At 45.2% G+C, this 22,986-nt stretch overlaps 1 protein-coding gene across 1 annotated transcript in view; it reads right to left on the reverse strand.

The window, feature by feature from the left end:
* NEK9 (NIMA related kinase 9) overlaps positions 1–22,986 on the reverse strand; it is a 1,697,515-nt gene that overhangs the window by 1,161,803 nt on the left and 512,726 nt on the right. The gene's annotated exons all lie outside the window — the stretch shown is intronic.

A 22,986-nucleotide genomic window follows, 5' to 3' on the forward strand; every position in this document is an offset into this window, starting at 1 on the left:
ATCCGCAGGTTCCATAGTCGAAGAAGCATTTCTCAGCATACCGGACTCCAAATGGGACTCGGTAGAGGCCTGCAAATCTGTAGAAGCAGGTATCAGGGGCTGCTAAAGCGCCTCACTGAGTACCAGTGGACTGGCAACTAGCTTAATGTAATCATTGTCGGCAGTTTTGGACCTATGCGGTCTGTCTTTGTCTTTATCCTTACATTTTTTCAGAAGATCGGTAGTTGGATGGCTTAACAAAGCCATTTCGGAGTACAGAGATCGACAGCGAAAGTATTTAGCTACAAAAATAGCCTGACGACGTTTAGTTCAGGTGTTGAACAAGGCCCAAAACCAACAGTGAGGGACGTCGTGGTCTGGGCCTAAACAGGTGACGCAGTAAGAATGAAAATCTCTATGAGGTATTTGCTTTCCACAGGCAAGACAATTATTAATTTTTTCTGACATTGGTTAGAGCAAGAAAAAAGGATCCCCAACGGGGTACTTATCTTTTAGAAGACTTCAGGTCTGAAACTTGAAAACGAAAATTTCAGGAGTCGGCTGACGGCACTTGTGAACTGCTTCTGCTCCGGGCACTGCACAGAAAGAATGATGCAATGGCGTCGGCTGCATGTTTTATACCCCTAATGACCTGACGTCATGGAAGAAGTGACAGCATCCGATGCAGAAATCCTAAGACTCTGGTATTCAGGCCGACTGAGGGCTACCTGCAGGCAGATAACCCAAATGTGATGACTGCAACAGTGAAACACGAAAAACTTCAAATGTGATCCAGCGACATCCTAGACCAAAAATCCGCTGAGGTGGCCATGGACCTAGTGGAGTGGGCTTTCACCTGACCCCGAGGGTAAATGCCTCTATCAGAATATGCTCGAATGATGCATTGGGAAATCCAGCGAGCAATGGTAACTTTAGAAACTGGCTTGCCCAGAAATGGTTTCAAATAGGAGACAAACAACTGATCAGATTTCCGAAAAAAATTTGTTCTGTGTAATAAAAACCTCAGTTGCCTATGTATATCCAACAAGTGTAACTCGTATTCATCCCTATTTTAGAAATTTGGAAAGAAAACAGGAAGACCGTAAGTTTGATTGATACTGGTTTCTGAAGTCACCTTGGGAAGAAAGGAAGGATTTGTGCACAGGGAAACCCTGTCCTTATGAAAAAAAACATGCAAAAAACTTTAACGGACAATGCGTGAAGTTCCGATACCCTCCTAGCAGAAGTGATAGCCACCAAAAAGGCAGTTTTCCAAGATAGGAATTCTAAATCTACTGATGCCGCGGGCTCAAAGGGAGGGGAGACTAGTGCCTGAAGTACAAAGCTAAGGTTCCATGGAGGTCTAGGATCTTTCACTGGGGGATTTAAAAGAAAGGCACCTTTAAGGAAGGTCTTGCAAAGTCTGGAAGAAGCTAGGGAAGCCATGTTTTCCCCCACATGGAAATTAGAGATGGCAGCCAGTTGGACTTTAACGGTAGAGGAACTAGCACCTTGGTGAAAGATACCAGCCAGAAATTCCAGAACAGCCAAAACCGGAGTCATAAACGGATCTAGGTCCCCACTTGGCACGATATATTTTTCTGGTAGAAGACTTGTGAGCCGCCACCAAAATGGTTTTAACGGGAAAGGATAAACTGGGAGTCCTAATCATTAATGGAACTGGAGGAGCCAAGCGGTGAGTTTCAGACTGTCCAGGTCTGGGTGTGGAATCCCAGAGGGATGCGAAATGAGATCCAGAACCAGATCCAAGATCCACGGTGGAACTACCAGGTGAGACCAAAGGGAGGGGAACCAGACTTGGTGAGGCCAGAATGGGGCAATGAGGATTACTGTGCTCCCCAACCTACGAACTTTCTGAAGAAACTTCGGAATGAGAGGTAATGGGGGGGTAAGCATAAAGAAGACTGGGAGGCCAAGCATGAGCCAGTGTGTCTCTGTGAGCTTCCCCCGAGCTGCAATTCACATTGGAAGAAGATGTAAAGAGATCACAGCAAGACTGACCCCATTTGAGGAAGATATGTTCTGCAACTGAAAAATTCAGAGACCACTTGTAAGGCATCAGAATAGTCCTGCTGAGCCTGTCCGCCAGAATGTTGGACCTTCCCGGAATGTGCATTGCCACCAGAAAGCGGCTGGTGGAAATCGCCCATTCAACACTCTCATGGCTTCGCAACAAAGGGGGTAAGATCTAGTTCTGCCCTGTTTGTTGATATACCAGACTACTGACATGTTGTGTGACAGAACAGCAATAGTCTCTAGAGGAAGGTAGACATGAAGGGCCTACAACGCCAGAAGAACTGCTCTCAGCTACCTGCAGGCAGATAACCCAAGTGTGATGACTGCAACAGTGAAACACGAAGAACATGTGTCCATGGTCACTGTGGTTGTGGGAAAGGATGAAACAAAGGGATGTCCCTTTACAAGGTCTGGGGAGAGAATCCACCAATGAAGATGCTCTTGCAAGCCTGGGAAATCCGAACTGGATGGGACAAAGGTAGGTCTAGTAGAGACCATTGAACTGCTAGCATCCACTGGAGAACTCTCATACAAAGTTGTGCAAAGGGAAGAAGACTGACTGTGACTGCTATGGAACCCATAGTTTTGTACCTACCATAAATGTAGATGTTTGAGTGTAAACACAGCTGCAGTCATTACACTTGGGTTATCCTGCCGTCAGGCGGTCCCGCAGTTGGCCAGAGTTCCAAAGTCTTGGTCTGGCGACGGTTGCTGTCGCCTCCTCCCTGACGTCAGTGCGACAGGGGTATATAAGATGCAGCCAACGCCATTTTCTTCAGTTTTTCTTGCCCCAGATGTCAGGTGCCCCCAAATAGGTAGGCAATTCAAATTGCTAGTAAAATATACAAAAGAAAAGCAAACAACCATTTTTAGTTACCAGCAAATACTCTCCATAGGTAATAAAGGGTAGATGACCTAGGTAAGTACCAGAAAGTAAGAGGGGAAGGAGGGAGGGTAACCTGGACTGCAGCAGTGTTTACACTCGAACATCTACATTTATGGTAGGTACAAAACTGTACTATGTTCATCGTGTTACACTGCTGCAGTCATTACACTTGGGTGGAATCCCAAAGCTGAGGTAGGGAGGCTGGATCTATAAGGCATTAGGGGTGGCTATAAGGCCCTGCAGTACAGCAGTGGCGGAGCCAGCTCTGGATTTGGAGTATAAAAGCAAATGGTAATGTTTGGTGAAGGTATGCACAGAACTCCATGCTGCTGCTTCCAAAATATCCTTGGTAGATACTCCTTTGAGGTAGGCAGCTGAAGTGGCTGTTGCCCTGGTGGAGTGAGATCTAATACTGCTAGGTACAGGTTTCCCATGGTGGGTATAGCAGAAACATATACAGTGTCCTATCCATTTTGAAATAGTCTGCTTTGAAATGGCTTTTCCCTGTGCTCCTGCAGCGTATGCTACCAATAGTTGCTCAGATTTTCTGAAAGCGTTGGTTTTGTCCAAGTAGAAGCGCAACTGTCTGTGAATGTCCAAAGAATGTAGTAGTCTCTCCCCTTTGTTCTGTGGTTTTGGATACAAGGTGGGCAAATGAATAGTTTGGTTTAGAGCCACACTTGATACCACCTTTGGCATAAACGTAGGGTTAGTTCTTAAAGACACCCTGTCCTGGTGGAAGATGAGGAAAGGTTCCACTGCCATTAATGCCTGTAATTCTGAAACTCTTCGTGCTGATGTTATTGCCAGTAGCAGAGCAGTTTTCCAAGAGATGTATTTTAATTCTGCTGTGTTAGCTGGCTCAAAAGGAGGTAAAGTTAATTTTTCCAAAACAAAGTTGAGGTCCCAAGTTGGTGTAGGTGCTCTATGGGGCGGTCTTATGTTTTTAGCCCCTCTGAGGTACTGTTTGAGCAAAGGATTAGAAAAAATTGGTGGCTCCGTGTTGTAATGAGCAGAGATAGCTGAGGCGTGGATCTTGATGGATGAAAAAGAGAGGCCCTTATCCAGCATCTCAGTTAAGTATTGAAGTATCTGAGGTTCCTCACCAAGAGGATAAAGGGTCTTAAACATATGCCATATGCCGCCCGACTGAAAAAACTCCAGCTCTATTCAGTTGCATACCGCCTACTCAGAGGTGATCTGTGCCTGACATACAAGGCCATGTCCAATCCTGAATTAATGGACATGCTCCACCTCAGAAAATCCAAATCCATCAGAGCCACGAGAACAAGTGACTTAAACCTCAACACAGAAATAAATAGGATGTGCTGGAGGGACAGATTCATAACCCAGAGGCTCCCTACACTCTGGAACAGAATCCCAGTCCATGTTAGGCAGAGCCCCTCACTGACTCTATTCAAGAGAAATCTCGACGAATGGATGGGAGATCGTAGGTTTACCCCGGGGGTCATCTCTGTGTCACTACTAGACAGAGGCATAGTAAACTAAACCCTAAAAGGGCATAGTATTCTCATCCTAAGGGGTGGTGTAAGCCACATACACTCTGGCTAGGCTTATAAATGCCTTAGGGCAGATAGCCTAGTACGAACCTATGAACCTATGAATGTTTGGGACAAGAGGGTCAAGGCTGTGCGCTTGGTTCCAGGCACAGAATCTTTTCCATTTATCCGAGTATGTTTTCCTGGTGCTAGGCCTTCTGGCCTCCAGAATGACATCCATAACAGTTTTGGAGAGAGGCATTGCTTGCTGGACTAAGGAATTTTCCATGCAGCTAGATTTAAAGTCTTTAACTGGCTGTGAAGTATCTGATTGTTGTGCTGTGTCAGCAACTGTGGGATTTGTCTGTTTCCTTGTTTTTAAGGGGGGCTTAGACTTAGCAGAGGGTTTAATGGTTAACTGGGTTGGTCTGAAAACAACCTCTGTAGCTGTGGATTGCTCAGCTACTTCGGTTCCCTCTGTACGGTTAGGGTTGGAAAGCTGAAAACCTAGTGCATCCAAAGGCCCAGCCAGCTCCAAGTGGGAGTCCGAGGTGGTCTGTTGTTCTGTGGAAACGGTCGTCAGGGGCTGTGTAGGCACCTCGCTGAAAACCGGAGAACCGGCGACCGGCCTAGAAGAGGCCTTGTCGTCAGTTTTGGGCCTCGGATGCCTGTCCTTGTCCTTACGCTATTTATGCAATGCAGTCGTCGGAATTTCCGACGGCATAGTGTAATTGAATTTTCTGCCAAAATAATGTCGGGCAAAATCAAACCGACGTTTAATAATTCGGAATGAAAATCTCAGGAGTCGGCTGACCGGCACTTGCGAACTGCTTTTGCTTCGGGCACCGCGCGGCAAGAAAGACTGAAGAAAATGGCGTCGTCTGCATCTTATATACCCCTGTCACACTGACGTCAGGGAGGAGGCGACAGCAACCATCGCCGGACCAAGACTTTGGAACTCTGGCAGACTGCGGGACCGCCTGATGGCAGGATAACCCAAGTGTAATGACTGCAGCAGTGTAACACGATGAACATCATGAAGTCTTAAATTGTGTATCCTTTCCGGGGTGAGGTAAACCTCCATTTGTATGGTGTCCAAGCAAGCTCTTATAAAGTCTAGGGTCTAGACTGGAGTCAGTGATGATTTTCTGACGTTTATAGTAATGTCCAAACTGTTCACTAATACCAGGAAATAGTTCCTGGCTTGGCACAGCAGACGCTTGGTGGGGGCAGCAAGGAGCCAATTGTCCAGGTAAGGAAAGACCTGAATTCCCTGAAGCCTCAGGTGAGCCGCTACTACTGCCATCACTTTAGTAAACACCCTGGGGGCTGTGGTGAGACCAAAGAGGAGGGCCCTGAAATTATGATGATTGGCTCCAGGCCGGAAGCAGAGAAACCTGGGTGAGCGCTTGTTCATTTTGATATGATAGTACACGTCCTGGAGGTCGACTGAGCACATCCAACCCTTTTCCTGCAGGTAGGGCAGAATGGACTGAAGGGTGACCATCCAGAATTTTTCCTTGGCAACAGACAGGTTCAAGGTGGAAAGATGGCAGGCCTGTCTGAGAACAGTTCTCGAGTTCTGAAATTTCTCTGACCCTTCTGCCTCTGGGCCAGCATCTATCATAACCTACTCTTCTGGGAGAAGATGAGTCCCGAGTGTCCCAGTAAAAGAGATTTCCGGAAACACATCTTTTTTGCCCCTCGCTAATTCCTAGAGAAGGATCTTTGAGGGGCGGAGAAGCGGATCCCAATGGCAGACAGTGTCTTCCCGTCCTTCTCACTCTGGACTAGCGTTTCATGCACAGACTTCCAAAACAGGGAACAACAATCATAGGGGGCATTAGCAAAGGATGCTTTGAAGGGTTCCGAGAATTGACACAGCCGGAGCCAGGCGTGATGCCTCATGGCAACGCTGGACCCACTGGCTCCCTCTGTAGCATGGGAAAGGAGGTGCATGGACATGTTGGTTACTGCCTTTAGAGTGGCCATTCATGCAAACATCATCTTGCCCTCCACTGACATGGACTCCAGGGGCGACTCAGCGACTTTGTTAACCAGGTCACGCTGCAGTCGTATGACATGTGCCATATACTTCAGCGCCCTTATGGTAAAGGTTGCTGAAGCATACACCCGCTTCCCCAAATGGTGCATAGTCCTTGATTCCCAGTCAGTTGGATGGACCGTAGAACTCTCCTGTGCAAGCTCTTTCTTTGTGGCGGCTGCCACCATCATAGCGTCTACTGGGGACCCCTTACTCCAGTCCTGTCTGGTGGGGGACTGAGTATTTTATCTGGATGGTTGGGAACAGGCTCCACGGTGTTCGGTTCCTTCCATGCTCGAGATGTTATCAGGTCCATAAGCAGGTCCGCAGGAGGGGACACCTAGGAGGTAGACGAGCCCATGCCAAATGCCTCTAGGAACACTCACTCGTCCGGGGCTGGTTTTTGGGTGGACCACCCCCCCCTTTGGTGAAGGAGTTCCATGATGTCTCCAAAGGAGACATCTTCAGGGAGTGACCTGGGAGAACATTTCGCTTCCTCCAAGTTGGTGTCATCCATGACGGACTCTGAAGAGGAATCCAGGTGCCTCTATTTGCAAGGAGCCTCCAAAGTGGGACTCTCTGGAAGGGACTCTCAAACAAGCTGCTCTCGAATAGGAGCTCCCTGAGGCAAATCAAGCATGGACAGTCCCCGAGAGGACAGGAGAGTTGGGAAGGAGTCCGAGGACAAGATGGTCAGAGGTCTCGACGCACTCAAGAGGACCCTCTCCAACATGTCAAAGGCCAAGTGAGAGCGGACATCCTAAGAAATGAGCAGAGGAGCCTCTCCCCAAATATCTGACGGGGGAGTTGTAGATGAGACTGCGGGAGCCGAGAGGGAAACTGTGCTCAAACAAGCTCAGAGCCGACAGCACCCCTCTGGATCCACCGCGGAGGCTACAGCTCGGAGAGCTCGGATCTGACACACTCAAGGCAATGGCTGGCGTTGCAGTACAGGGTACCATCGGTGCCAATCCTCCGACCCCAAGGGCCCTCGGATCCAAAGACTCCAAAATGGACAGTCGGATTGAAGAAGGAGCTATAGGGGTAAAGAAAGGCTGCGAGTTCTCCGCTCTGAAGGGAGAGAGGGCTGGCAAGACTCCCATCTGGATCTGGGTGCGGATGAACTTCCGCATCATCATCCTGTCTATCTCGGCCACACTATAACTACAGGTTGACCGGGAAGATGAAGCTACCGACACCGGCTGGGAGTGCCGGTGAGGGGACGCCCTTGAGGGTGGCCTAAATGTGTCTGGCTCCGGGGAGAACCTGGGTGAGCGGAGCCAAGGAGTACTAGGCCTACGAGGGGTCTTAGCTTCAGCTGGAGGCCCTGCCGGAGCCGAGCAGTTGGGAGACCTTTTTCTAGATTTGTCTTTCCTGTGTTTGTCTCCCTCCCCAGACCTCGTGGTGGGAGTTTGAGTTCCAGGGCGTGGGTGGAAGCAGAAGAAGTAGCGGCAGCGGTTGATGCTGCCGAGCAGAAGTTACAGGGACAGCTCTCCCTGATGAAGGGAGCAAGCCCTTCATGATTAACTTAGCCCTCCTGTCCTTCAGGGCCCGGGGACTGGAGCCCGCGCAGATAGGTTAGGAGTTAAGTAAGTGGGCTGTGCCCAAACACACTATGCACAGAGTGTGGCCATTGGCTGGGGAGAGCTTATGGCCACACTCTGTGTGCTTCCTAAAGACTGGCTTGGGGGTCTCAGCCAACTTAGGACACAACAAAAACACCACAAATCTTCACTCTCACATACACACACTCGCTCAAAGAGGAGAGGGAGCAGGAAGGCCAAAGGGAAAACTACTACTTGCTTTACTTTTTTCTTTATTAACTTAGAAAACACCGACTGACAACGCGGGTATAGGGAGGTTAAAAGTTTAGAAAGGGAAGAACCTACTCTCACACCTGAAAGGGAAAATGCAGTAAACTTAACCAAAAAAAGCCTGGAGCTCAGCGCCTATGATGTGTAGCTTTTCAGTAGCAAACGAAATCTGAGGGAAGGAAGGAGACTGGAGAGCATTATGGGTAAGGGGAGGTGCTTGGAGCTCAGATCAGATGCCAGTGATGTAGTCTTTTCGGATCCGATTCGGATCCAAATACCCACAGGTTGAAGACCAAATGAAATCAACTACTTCAGATCATAAGTTTGTCTATGTCAAAAGTGATAATTCAATAAAGGATTTTAAAAAAGGTCAAATGGATATCTACCCATTGTTTATAAGCACTTAATAGAGATTTAAAAATACATCCCCAAAAATTTCTGAAATCCACTGCTATTAATTACAATAAGGAAATCATTGATAATGCCTGCTCCAGTGTGTGCATGGATGAAGCATGGATTAAGGCCCAGGTAGCCAGAGCTTGCCTATTGGCTAGGACATTTGATTCAGATGGGAGGGAGGATAGCCACTTCCATCTTGGGGGACAGGTGACGGTACAAGATAAAATGGGAAAATCATTTTTTTTTTTTTTTTTTTTGAGGCCTGTTGAAGACTAGGACTCAGAGAGCTTCTGAGGTGCCATGAGGGCTCCTCACCTGGGCCTATCCCACTTATACATTCATAGGTAATTACTACACATGCAGTTCAGCACACCATTGAGAAGCCTAGCCCAATTTCCCTACGAGCACTATCTAGTTAGGTGACATGCTCAGAATCAACCAAGAGGTAAATGGAGTGTAACAGAATTAAACCCTGGTCTACAGGAAGCAGTCTGTTAACAGCTCATCGCCTTAATCCCTTCAGCTGTGTGGTAGAAGGTGCGTTGCTGATAGAACTCAAAAAAACCTACCCACAGGGAGTTGCTGGCCTTCCTGTGAGACTAGGTCTCTTCTAGAAGGAAGACCCATCACCTGCATGCATCAATAGTAGGGTAGTGCCACAGCACTGGAAAAATCACAGACAGGAGTATAGGAAAGCTGTCCATAAAGCAGCTTGAAGACAACAGTATGCCAAGTAGACAAAAAAAGAAAAAAAAAGATAATAATAAAACCCTTATTTGCAGGTCTCACAAAATATCTCTCAATTCTTTGTGAAGAATTCTCACAGATATCATTATATATAATATTTTATATGCTAGAAAAATTTTTGTATAGAGCAATTTATACACTGAAAAAAGTACTGCAGATGTTCCCCAATGCTCAAGTTTCTTTTTGAAGATGTTGTAATATAGTAAAAAGTAGTTGAAGATCACATCTTTTTTAATACTTTTCAGGCAAAGTGATCAGACAATATAGCTACAGCTAAACCACTGTTACTTCTTAATGCACCTGTTCAACTACGTTTTAACAGTATTCGTCATTACCTGGAGCCTTATTAACAACCTCCACAAAATACATTATCAGCACTACAGAACACAGCACATTGTTCCAACAAATTACAAATGGATAACTGTGGCGAACCAATTAAAAATGCTGAAATTCATACTTTGCTCTTTGCTACCTCCTCCCATCCATGTGGCTCATTTGATCCAATCTCTCCCACCCAAGAGAAAGCCTCCCACCCATTCCCATTTGCTCTTGGAGGAAAAGACTTTTGTACCAAGAATGTTACTGTCATCCTTGATGGGTTAAGGAACTTTACGTCCCTGTGCTCCCCCACTACAGCTGTAACTTCCACATAGGTGCCTGCATTGAATGCACACTTCCTCAGGTTTATGTCATTATACATTTATTAGGAAGAAGTGGTCACCATGGTTCAACCCCATGGACCAATCACAGCCCCCTCCCTCATGGTGAGTGAGCTAACACCTTTAGCACCACTCCCACCTCCCTGTGCCAGTTCCTCCAGCACCCAAACCACCAGAGGACCTTTAGCCATCTGAGGCAGAGTCAGAGCTTTATCCATCTAAACAGCAGATATGGCACTAAAACTGATCTTCAAAAATAATTCTGGCCTACATCAGCTGCATTATTAGACAAAATTTCAGAATACATAAATGCACAGAATTAAATCAAATGAGGAAATTTAACATAAGAAAAACTTAACCCTCAATGTATGAAGGCTGAAATTGAAGGAATTCAAAATATTGTGGTAGCTTAGCAATTACAAACTTACAGACAGCCTTTTCAAGTAGCCATTTTCCTATTTAATCTGCACTAAATGAAATTAATATGCTGAATGGAATGAAGTGTTGTCAGTGATCTGAAATGTCTTTTTGGGCTCCTTTTCCATATTATTTATTTGTATCTAACCCCATACTGTAAATCATGATAAAACACTAATAAAACTATTACTGAAAAAAAGAGATAAAACACATGCACTTTAATATTTCATTTTTTTATGCTTTGTTGACTGGGTTAGTCCTACTAAACCAGTCACTTCTTTTCAGATGAGACCAGAGTTGGTATTCATATTAACTAGGGAAAACTTGGTCACTCCACCAGGAAACTGCCCTTTTTTTACCACTAGGTGACACCACAGGTCACCTGTGACCTGACTGTGACTAGGTGAGCTTGCTGTAGTACATGAAGGAAGACGGCATCTGAGAAGAGAAGATGCAAGTTACAAGGGTGGAATAACTGTCTGTACAATTACCCAAGGCTTTACAAGTAACTAAAGTAATGTCTTAAAGAATAAAAAAACTACAGTTCTGGCAGGGATGGTGGAAGAGAAACAGCCAGGGGAAGTTGCAGTGATGTCATGGAGGCAAGTATTTGGACATGGTTTTGGATCAGTTTCACGAGTTACAGGTCAGGTTTTTGTCAGATTTGCAGGTGGAAATACATGGAGTTGGAGAGGCTATGAATGTGGAAGAAACAACAGTTATGAACGTACTGCAATGTTAGATCCCTAATGTCTCATTTTTGAACAATATGAATGGATCCCACATCCGCACCTTGTACTACAGCTTTGGAATGGAGAGCTCTGACTTCTCCCAAACTCACAATTCCCTCCTTCTGTCTGATTTACCATAAATTGAGTACACTGAATATTCTAATTATAAAGTCCAAAATTTTTGGAATGGAGTAATAATCTAAAAAGTGTTCCACGGTTAGGATTTTAGTTGAGGTCTGTCTGAGCACCAGAAGATGCAAATGACAATTTGGAAGGAGGTAGGGATGTTGAAATGAATGAAAAATGAGACAACACAGATCTAATGTTATGGTAAGTACATAACTATCACATTGGCTGTTATCCATTTTCATCTGATTTAAAGTTTGGGGACATATTCCCAAGCTGCCTAAAAAAACCTGGGTGGACTCGAGGAAGGACATTCCTATGAATGGCAGAGCAAAATGATGAGTGAGCGCTAGACTGCACATACAACTCATAATGAGACACAAAAGTGTAAACTGAGGACCAGGTCGCCAATTCACCAATGTCACTAACAGAAACTTTTTTTGCAAATGCTGTAGAAAGAGCCATTGCTCTAGTGGAGTTACCTTTAGATTTTGACTGCAAAGGCAATCCTTGAGTTTTATAAACAAAGGAAATGCAGTCTGCCAGGCATTTAGAAAGTGTGACTTTTGATACATGTCCTATTTTTAATTTGGAAAAGGAGACAAATAGTTGGTCTGACTTTCTGATATCTTTGATATAATGCAAGTAAAATCTGAGCTGTCCATGAACATCTGTAGTATACAGCATATGTTCACCTTTGGTTGAACAATTTGGAAAACACTAGTAGGTCAATGTACTGATTCAAATCTGTTTCATATGACACCTCTGGGAGAAGGGAAGGGTTTGTTCTCAATGACACACTGTCTGAGAAAGATGAGAAAGGGTGGCCTACATGAGAGTACTTTTAACTCCTAAACACAGCCAGTAAAGGTATTGGTGAGCAGAAAAATGGTCTTCCAAGAAAGAAACTTCAAGTCGGCTGATGCTACAGGCTCAAAAGGTCTTTGAGATATTGATTGAAGCAACAATGTGATATCCCATGGAAGGAATGGATCTTGAATGGGAGGTTATAACAAAAAGGCTCTTTAAGGAAGACTTTAGATATCCTAAGAGAAGCTATGGATTAGTCATTATATAATACATGAAAATTAGAAATGGCAGCCATCTGGGAGTCTAAACATGAAACTGCACTCATTGCAAGCATTCTTAACCCTGGAAGATGTTGACATTCGTGCAGTCACAGAAACCTGGTTCAAAGCCGCAGAGAGCACCCCAGCCATACCAGGTTACTCATCCTATCATATATGCAGACCCCAAACTGTGGGCAGCGCAGCAAAGGAAAAGGAGATGGAGTATCAATATAAATTAAAGACATACACATCTCCAGGCTGTTCAAACAGTATGACGCACAAGAGACACTCCAGGTCCTGTTAACCATTGACAAGACCCCTATTCAAATCACAGATAGCAAGATGCCCCCAACTTTGACTCAAGATTTCCACTCCACCTAACTGGACCTTTTCAAATCTATCAAGATTCAACCCTTTACCCTGACCCTGGATGGCTAACTATCCAACCACAAACTGGAAGAACTACTCATGCCAAAACACAAATGCCTAGAGATTCCGTCATTTCGTCAATGCAAATGCCTTGGACCAGCTGGTCAACACCCCCACAAGAGGTGATGATATCTTGGACTTGGTATTAACAAACATAAGTAACCACTGCAGCATCCCTAAAATGTCATCCTCCTTGGTAAGATCAGATCACAAAACAGTCACTTTTGAAGTCATCAACTCCCTTGACCTCCCCTTGCTACGGTCAAACATAAAAACTTCACCAAAGCTGATTACAACCTCCTGAGGAAAGGTGTAAACAGCTTCACAGCCCCCCACTCATAGGAACTGGCACAAATGTTCAAACCTACACCAAAGTACTATATGAGCATTTATATAGCTGTGTGGAATGAAGAATATCTGATAGGACAAAATCATCCTCCACAAGGAAGAGTAAACCTGCCTGGTGGACATCTGCAATAAATAAACTCTATAACAACAGGAAAAAATTGCTGTCCAGGACCAAGAAGGAGCAGGTTCCTAATTGGAAGCAATCTCTCGTTAGCCTGAACAAGCAAATAAGAGTACTAGTGAAATCCTCCAAATCAAACTTCAAGTCCAAACCGGCCACCTCTACTAAAGACAGTCAAAATACCTTCTTCACATATGTCTGCAATCTCAAAGGAAGCACTCAGATCTGCTCAGTTCTGGTGGTCAAGGACACCACATACACAAACACCACAGATATAGCCAATCTGCTGGCAAACAGGCTCAGCAAAAACTTCATCCCTCTTTCCCTCACAACAGTAAATCAGGACCATCCCCAGTGCCTGCCCCCCTTGTCTTATCTCTAGGGAGCAAGTCATCACTGCCCTGTCAAAGGCAAAACATACAGCCTCCATGACACTTGATAACATACCATGCTGCATCGGACATGAACTCAGGCCAGAACTTGTCGCACCATTAGGCACACTATTCAACCAAAGCCTGAGTACTGTCTCCGTCCTTGCCGAGTGGAGGACAGCCACTGTCATCCCTTTGCTCAAAGGTGGTGCATCCACCTATCCAGGAAATTATACACCCATCAGCCTAACAAGGCCATGGAATGGATTATCAGGGATCTCATTAACAAGGACATTGGCAACCTCCAAACACTCGATCCCACACACTTTGGTTTCATTAAGGGGAGGTCATGCCTGTTAAATGTGGTCAACTTCTTTGAGACGGTCATCAAAGCCATGGACGAGGGGAAGACTGTAAACACTGCCTACCTTGACCTGGCCAAAGCCTTTGATACTACTCCCCACTTGGGTACAACAGATAAACTCTCTCAACTAGGCATCAATCTGTATATTACCAGATGAGTAGCAAACTGGCTCACTGATAGAACCCACCTAGTCAAAACTGGGGAAGCCACCTCAAGCAGTAGACCTCAGAGATCTGTCTTGGGGCCTCTGTTGTTTGGATTTACTTTTCTGAGGTGCAGGCCAAAACCAGTGGGCTATGGCTGCCCAAGTTTGCAGAGGACTGCAAGCTGGGCAATGTTATCAATTTCCCTAGTGATGTGGACATCCTCCAATGCAGCTAACATTGGGTAAGACAGCAATTCAGGTCATAGCCTGCTATAGGTCCCCAACCATGTTGCAAGACTCGCACTTCGCGTTCCTAAGCACCCTGGAGAATATTAGGGTCCAACCTAACATTCTCATACTGGGCGACTTCAACTACCCTTCCATTAACTGGGAAAACTACTTCTGTACCAATACACTTGCCCAACGTTTCATGGAATTCATTAACTCCAGTGCCCTGGACCAGCTCATTCTTACCCCCAGTAGAGGTAGCAACATCCTTGACCTGGTCATTACTAACATGGGCAACCGTTGCTCTACACCAACAGTCAAGTCCTTCCCTGGTTATGTCTGACCACAAACTAATCATCTTGGAAACCCACATCCCTCCCACCCCCTGCAAAGGTAACCACCATGGAAAACTTCTCCAAAGCCAACTTTGGGCTCCTAAAAACAGAGGTGGCTACCTTCACGGCACCCATGCAAATACAGAATAGTTGCATGACAGCAGAATCATACACCAATGTACTGTATGAACACGTACACAAATGCATGGATCTTGGCATACCCAATAGAAACAAAATGCTTTCCTCCAAAAAAAGGAAGCCAATCTGGAGGTCCCCTGCCATAAACAAACTCTACAACAGAAGAAAGAAACTGATGTGGAATAAGGTGAAGTCCCAAGACTGGAAAAACTCCCTTATCAGCCTCAACAAAAAGTTGAGATCTCTCATCAAATCCTCTAAAGCTAGCTATGAAAACCGAATTGCAGCAGATAGTAAAGACAACCACAAGGCCTTCTACAGTTATGTAAAGAATCTCCACGGCAATACCCAGATTTGCTGTGAGCTAATCTGAGCCAACAGATATTGCCAATATACTGGCCAACAGATTCAGTGCCAACTTTACCCCTCTCTCCCCCCCAAAGGACCAATCACAATACCAGTAGATTGTCAGGCACCCAGTATTACTGAACAGGTTAAAACAGCAATGCCAAGGCCAAGAATACAGCTTCTATGGGACCTGACAATATCCCTGGCTGTGTTCTACATGAACTACAGAGTTAACTGGCACCACACCTGTGTGCCCTATTCAATCACAGCCTCACCTCAAGCTTTGTCCCTACCGAATGGTGCACTGCTACAGTCATCCTTCTCCACAAAGGAGGAGCGACTATGGACCCTGGGAACTATCGCCCCATTAGTCTGACAGCAAAGCTATGGAATGCATCATCATGGACCTAATAAACAAGGATACAGGTAATCTCCAAACTCTGAATTCCACCCAGTTTGGTTTTGTGAAGGGTAGATCATGCCTGCTCAACCTGATCGACTTCTTTGAGTCAGTCAACAGAGCTGTGGATAAAGGCAAGGTGGTTCATACAGCCTATCTTGATCTGGCCAAGGCCTCCGATACTATTCCTCACTCAGGAGTCATAGAAAAAAAGCACTAAGCTAGGCGTCAACCCCTATATCACTAAGTGGGTTGCAAACTGGCTCACAGATAGAACCCACGGTGTGAAAGTAGCTGACTCCAAGTCAGACTGCCAACCAGTCACGAGTGGAGTCTCACAGGGTTCGGTCCTGGGTCCTCTCCTGTTTGGTATCTACTTGTCTGAAGTCCAGGCCAACACGAACGGACTCTGGCTGACAAAGTTCGCAGACGATTGCAAGTTGGGAGCTATTATTAACTCCTCAATGTGATGTTGACATCCTGCAGAAAGGCCTCACTGAGACCAAAGACTGGTGTTAGAACCATGGTCAATCTCAATGCCAAAAAATGTGTCGTCATCCCCTCTGGGAAAAACTCGGTTCCCATGAATTACCACATCGATGGTAGTCCACTAAACACAGAAGGTGTTATAAGAGATCAGGGAACACAGGTTGACAGCAACCTCTCTCTTGACCACCACATTGCCACAGTGGTCAGAAAGTCTTTCTATGTGGCACATCTCATTACTAAGGGTTTTGCATCCAGGAAGAAAGAGGACATTGTCTCCGTCTACTCTTCCCTCATTAGGCCAATCATCGAGTACAATGTCCCGTTTGGCATGTACCTCACTAGACACCTGCAACAACTGGAGAGGCCGCAAAAGTACCTCACAAAGATGATCCTAGTCCTTTAACAGTTGCCATATATGGACAGACTCAGAAAACTCCAACTATTCTCTGCCTCATATCGCCTACTCACAGGCAATCTTTGCTCGACTTACTAAGCCATGTCTGACCCAGCTCTGTTAGAAATGCTACATCTAAACAAATCCCAATCCCTCGGCACCACATGCTCTAGAGCCCTCAACAAAACATGCTGGAGGGACAGGTTCATAACCCAGAGACTGCCCACGTTATGGAACAGACTTCCCATACATGTCAAACTGAGCACCTCACTGGCCCTCCAAGAGAAACCTTGATGAGTGGATGGGAAATAGAAAATTCACCCCGGGGATCACTCCAGTGGCTCTACTCGACAGAGGCACTGGGAACTAATGTCAGGTGGTACGATGCCAACGTAATTCTATGGGCTAGGCTTGTAAAGGCTCCAGGGCCATTAGCCTAGTACACCTATGAACCTTACAGGGTCTCACCCAAACAAATGACTGGTGCCAGAAACATGGTCTCAGATTGAATGCCCAAAAATGCATCATCATCCCCTTTGGGGAGAGTGATGTCCCCACAAATTATCATATTAATAACAAGGTCCTAAGCACACAATCAGTCGTGAGGGACTTGGGCACCCAGATTGATAGCAAACTGATTTTTTTTACCACCATATTGCCTCCATTGCACGGAAAGGTTTCTACATGGTCTACCTTATTAAGGTTATCTCATCCATGGACAAGGAAGTCATAACATCCCTGTATTCTTCCCTTATAAGACCCATTATTGAGTACAACCTCCCTTTCAGCATGTACCTCACAAAGCACATGCAGCAGCTGGAGAGACCACAGAGGTTCCTCACCAGGGGAATCCAGGGCCTCAAACATCTACCCTACACAGATAGGGCTTTGTCTCTCTACTCAGTCTCCTACAAACTCCACAGAGGTGACCTCTGTTTGGCATACAAAGCAATCTCAGACCATGTCTTGATGGGACTGCTGCATATCCACAAATCAAACTTCATTCGAGTAACCTGCATGCTTAACCTCAACCTGGTTTGTGACATCAATATAACTTGTTGGCGGGACAGATTTGTGTCCCAGAGACTCTCCCTACTGTGGAATAAACCCCTTCTCCAAGTCAAGGACAGTATCTCTAACTCTTTTTAAGCACAACCTGGATAACTGGATGGGGAGCAGAAAATACACCTCTGGGATTCCACCTGTCTCTCTGCTGGACAGGGGCATCTGGTGCTGATTTGTCGGAACATAGGCTAATTCTTGGCTAGGCTTCTAAGGGCCTCAGGGACAATAGCCTAGTAACTTCCTATGATCCTATCTGAACCGTTATAGTGGAATAACTGAAACCCTGTTGAAAAAGTTCTGAAAGAAATTCCAGTATCGATGGAAAGGGGACTGAGAAAGGATATAATTATTTTGAAGACACCCAAATAGAAAATCTTTTCAACTTGCTCTTGTAAGTCTTTTCTGTTGATTCTTTTTGAGAAGACACTATTATATAGACTATCAAAGAAGACAGCATACTGTCTCTGGCTATCGTTAGAATTGGAAAAAACATGTGGTTAATTTCAGGGTCTAAAGATCCGGTAGAGGCACTCCAGATAGGTGACTCAGTAAATCTGGAATGGGAGCCAGCACACACGGTGGGTGCAGCAAGTGAGGCCAAAGAAAGGGGAACCATACCTGCTGAGATTAAAACAGGGCAATGAGGATCACTTTGGTTTTTGCACCTCATGGCTTTCTGTATTCATTTTTTCAGAAGAGGAATCGGTGGTAAGACATATAGGAGACTTGGGAGCCAAATCTGGACTAAAGAATTTCTCGGTGCCTGTCCCTGCTGAGGGATGAGGGCAAAGTAACTGCTTAATTTGCTGTTCAGGTAAGAGGAAAAGAGGTCGCAGCAAGGTTGGCCCCAGCAGTTGAATATCTCTGTTGCCACGTCTGTTTGACAGACCACTCAAGAGGTAATAGGATACACCTGCTCAGTCTGTCTGATAGTATATCTGACATTCCAGGAATGTGCGCTGCTACTAGAAGGCAATAGGAAGACATTTCCCATTGCCAGACTCGCATGTCCTCCCAGCAAAGAAGATAAGAATGTGTTCCACGTTGTTTGCTGATGTACCATACCACCGACATATTGTCCATGTGAACAGAAATCACACCCTTGGGTAGGCAGTCCTGAAATGCCTGCAACTCTAGGAGGATTGCCCTCATCTCCAAGACACTGATGTGAAGTTTTGCCTCTGCAGGTGTCCAAGTCCCCTGAACTGTCTTCCCTTCAAAATGCTGCCCCTACCATAGAAAGGAAGTGGCCGTGATTACTGTGGCCCTGGGAACAGGTGAGAAGAAAGGTCTCTCTTCTACCACTGATGGAGAAGTTATCCACCATCTTACATGAATTCTGCACACTTGAGAGTGAGACAAATTCTGGTGTATAGAAGTTGAACACTCTGTGACCACTGGATGGGCAGTATCCACTTCAGTACTCTCATCTTGCTAATGGTACTACAATAATGGCAGAAGCCATCAGACCTAACAAATACAGAATTGGTTTTGTCTGATTGTGAGGGTGCTGAACCACTTAAAATGCTACCAGTCTTAACTGGACTCTTGCGATTGGAAGTTTGGCAATTTGTTGAACAATGTCTATCCGGCATTCAATGAATTCTGTGTGTTGTGTGGGTAGCAATTTGCTCTTCATATAATTGAATATTATTCCTAATTGGTCTGCAAGTCTGAGTACAAAGGCTTGGTGCTGTAACAAGTAGATTACTGGAGGTAGCAGTTAGGAGCCAATCTTTTAGATCTGGGAGGATTTAGATTACCTGCAGTCATAGGTGAGCTGCTACCCTGCCATAATCTTGGAACACCTAGAAGTCTGTGAGTGTTTCCAGCCGAAAATGGAGGAATCTCCTGGACTGCCTTTGAATCCTGATGTGGTAGTAGATGCCCTGGAGATCTACAGAGCACTTTCAGTCGTCCTTCTGGACTTTACCATGACCATCCGGAATTTCACCTGTTTGACAAATCGACTGAAGTGACTGAGATCCAAAACTGACCTGAGGTCTCTTGTATTCTTTGGAACTAAAAAGAACATGGAATAAACTCCGGATTCTAACTGGTTTGCGAAGGACCTGTTGGATGACTCTCTTGTTTAGCATCTTTAACAGTTACTGCGAATTCCAAATGATTGTGTAGAGAACCAGGAATCTTTAATCTTCTCTTTGGGGGATATAAAGAAGGTATGGAATAGTCTCTGGTGATTGTCCTTAATACCCATGAATCAGAAGTTATGGTTTCCCAGGCTAGAGGATGTAAGGTAAAGCATCCCCTAACTGCTTTCAGAGTGCAGCAGCCAGGCAACACTTCAGGGATGCTGGTAGGATTTCTCAGAGAAAGGTGCACAGAAACCTTGGTTCTGCAGTCTACTTCTGCAACATCAATTTGAACTGCCTCCTCCTCATCTGCCTCAAGTAGGTCTATTTCCAGCAGTATCATTTTTGAACCACATTTTCTTACCTCTCCTTTGATTCATTGAAAAGGATCTTTGTGGGGTGGAGAAATGGATTACTATAGCAGACAGGGTCATACAATCTTGTTCGCCCCTGGCAAACATTTATTTTGCCTGGAGTCCAAACAGCATGGAAACATCAAAAAGGGCATTAATAAAAGATGTCCTGAAACTTTACATGAAATTGCATAGCTGCATCAAGGCATGGTGACACATGGTAATGCCGTTCCATCTGCTGTGCTCAACAGCAGTTAAATGGCGACACAAAGTAGATTCAAAGATAGGCATTAGGGTGTCCACTGTTTTTTGGGCATCCGATGCTAAGTTACTTGAGAGAGACTTGCATACCTCCTTGATCAAGTTCCTTTGGAAGCGAGTTAAATGAGCAAGGTAATTCCATGCCCAAAGTGCAAAAGTCACTGAAGCGCAAGTCCATTTACCTAGCCTGTCCGACACAACACCCTGGACTCTCTGCTAGGACGGAAAGATGAGCTTTCCACAGACAGTTCTTTGTTTGTGATTGCCGCTACCACCATAGCATCAACTAGAGGGCTCTCAGACCAGCGTTTCCCATCTTTCAGCACTACAAAGATTCTGTCCAGCTTCTTGCGGATGGGCTATGTAATGTCAGAGTCCTTCCAAGCCCTCTGCATAATGAGGTCTACCAAAGCATCAACAGGCGGTCTACCCAGGACAGACATGGGCCAGACACAACTGGCTTCGAGGAACACAGACTCAGTCGAAGCAGGAGTTTCAGTGGACCATTACCGTTCTGCTTCATCAATTCTAGGATGTCCCCAAATGTGATCTCTTCTAAGGGGGCCTGGGAGATCCTTCTTCATTCAAACCTGTTTCTGCAGTAACTGACTCAGGTCAGGAGTCTATATGCTTCCATCTGCATGTGTGTTTTCATAGAACACGTTTCTGAAGGAGACATGTCGGAATCAGACGGGGAGTTCAAATGCCGAGCTGTTTCAAAGCCTATATGTTCTGTTTGTCCCTGTCAACTCAAATGAGAAAAACGAGGCACAGGATGCATTGAGTGTGTCCGGTCGGATACAAATTTTGTGCACATACCAGCCTTTCTGGACTAACCAAAGCCCTTTCCACAGCCTTGAAAGCAGACTCTCCCATTGGAGCCAAGGAAATACTTCCTCTGTCAGCTGACTCAGGAAGCCTTCCAGCTACAATGGAGATCTGCTCCAAGGAGGACCTTGGATCTTAACTGTCAATGGTTCTGAAAACTACAGTGTTGACTCTACCATCAGTGCTCCAACCCTGATGCTTCAGTTCCAGGACTCATTGGAGTAGAGAGAGTAAGGGATGAAATCAAAGCCAAATTCTCTAATGCTACTGACTCAAACAGAAGTGCACCAGAAGGGTGTGACCCATAGAAACTGGATCGGAGGAAGGAGCCGATGTTGGAGCAAAGTGTGATGGGGTCAATGGGCCTGTTCCCAGCCCTTCTCTTCGGGATGGTACAGGGAGGACCCCCCCCCCAATCTGGATCTGTGTTCTCAAGAATTTTCTCATCATCTGGTTGACATCCATTTAGGTGAGACTTCTGGTGGAATGTCCAGATCTCGACGATGAAGCTACAGAAGCAGGTCTCGATGGGACCTTATGTTACAGTATTGGCAAATGTAACAGAGGACTCACTGGTCCCGGGGAAAAAGCAGCTCTCAGGGAGGAAGTCTGGGTCCAGGTGGCAGATGGATCCAACTGCCTTCGAGTCTTAGGTCTCAGACCCAAAATACTGGCCAGATATGGAGACCTTTTCCTGGATTTCTCTGCCTTTTTTCCTGAGTCATTTTCTCTACCAGTTTCTCTCAATGTTTTACTTTAGTTTTAGCCTTCTCCTTTCTTTTCTCAGTATTGGGAGAAGTAGCTAACTGTCTTGCATCAGATGACTTAATGGAAGATCCTGTCTGAGGAGGAAGCAATCCCTTATTATTTTTTCTTTCCAGCCTTGGATGGCTCTGGATATAAAAGCAGCACATACATCACAGCCTATAGTTAGAAACACCAAACAACAGACACAAAGGGAGTGGAGGGATCTTGAGATGGGATTCTGAGTACACAGGCTAAACAGTTTTTAAACCTTGATGGCTTTTCAGACATCAGAAAAGGAATGTACACAAAAAACTATCACTGTGTAAATGCAAGACTAGCCTAAATTCTATTATAGAAGAAAAATAGTTATATAAACAATAAAAAAAGAGCAGTTAATCCATTATCACTAAAACTCTAAATTTTAAACTAGTGCTGCCACTACTACAAAGTTCTACAAGTAAAAAGCACTCAGAAAGAGACTTACTAACTAAAAACACTACCAAAACACTAACCTAACCCTAGAAAACAAACTACACTAAGCTAAATAAAACCCGCTAAAGGGAGGAGTAAGAGACTGCAAAATTTGGCTTTCATTTATCATGCTCACAAGATAAGCTCTTGGAAACACATCTGGATGAACAAACAGCAAATGAGAACTGATGTAAATCAGACAGGCGGGAGAAACTGTGGGGGTAAGGGAGGAGTCAGCTATCAGATCCAGAGCTCAGGTAGAAGGCAGCAAGTTCGGATCCAAAAACCCAAATGCTGAATCACATGAAAACAGACATCGGATCTGGAGACACATTTTGTCAATGGAATTGGCAATTTTAAGACTAGTTGCTTTTTGCTGAAAGAAGGAAAGTTCCTCAGGAAGAAGGAATAGTGCTGCTAAAACTGTTGCACCATATGTAGCAGCAGTAATACACAGGAATACACAAGGAGAGGGAGAAAAAATGCTGACGGGGGAGTGTGGCCAAGATGCCAGCCTGACAGCAGAAGACATCCACAGCTCTGCTTAGATTTTAATATCCTGACAGAAAATATACTTTAATTTTTTAGAAAAATCTAACTAAAAGTATACTAAAAGATACATTAACATAGACTCTCTTATTTTCTAAAAA

This window comes from Protopterus annectens, chromosome 6.part0, assembly GCF_019279795.1.
Source record: "Protopterus annectens isolate FY-2018-M chromosome 6.part0, PAN1.0, whole genome shotgun sequence".
In the NCBI taxonomy this organism is placed as follows: Eukaryota; Metazoa; Chordata; order Ceratodontiformes; family Protopteridae; genus Protopterus; species Protopterus annectens.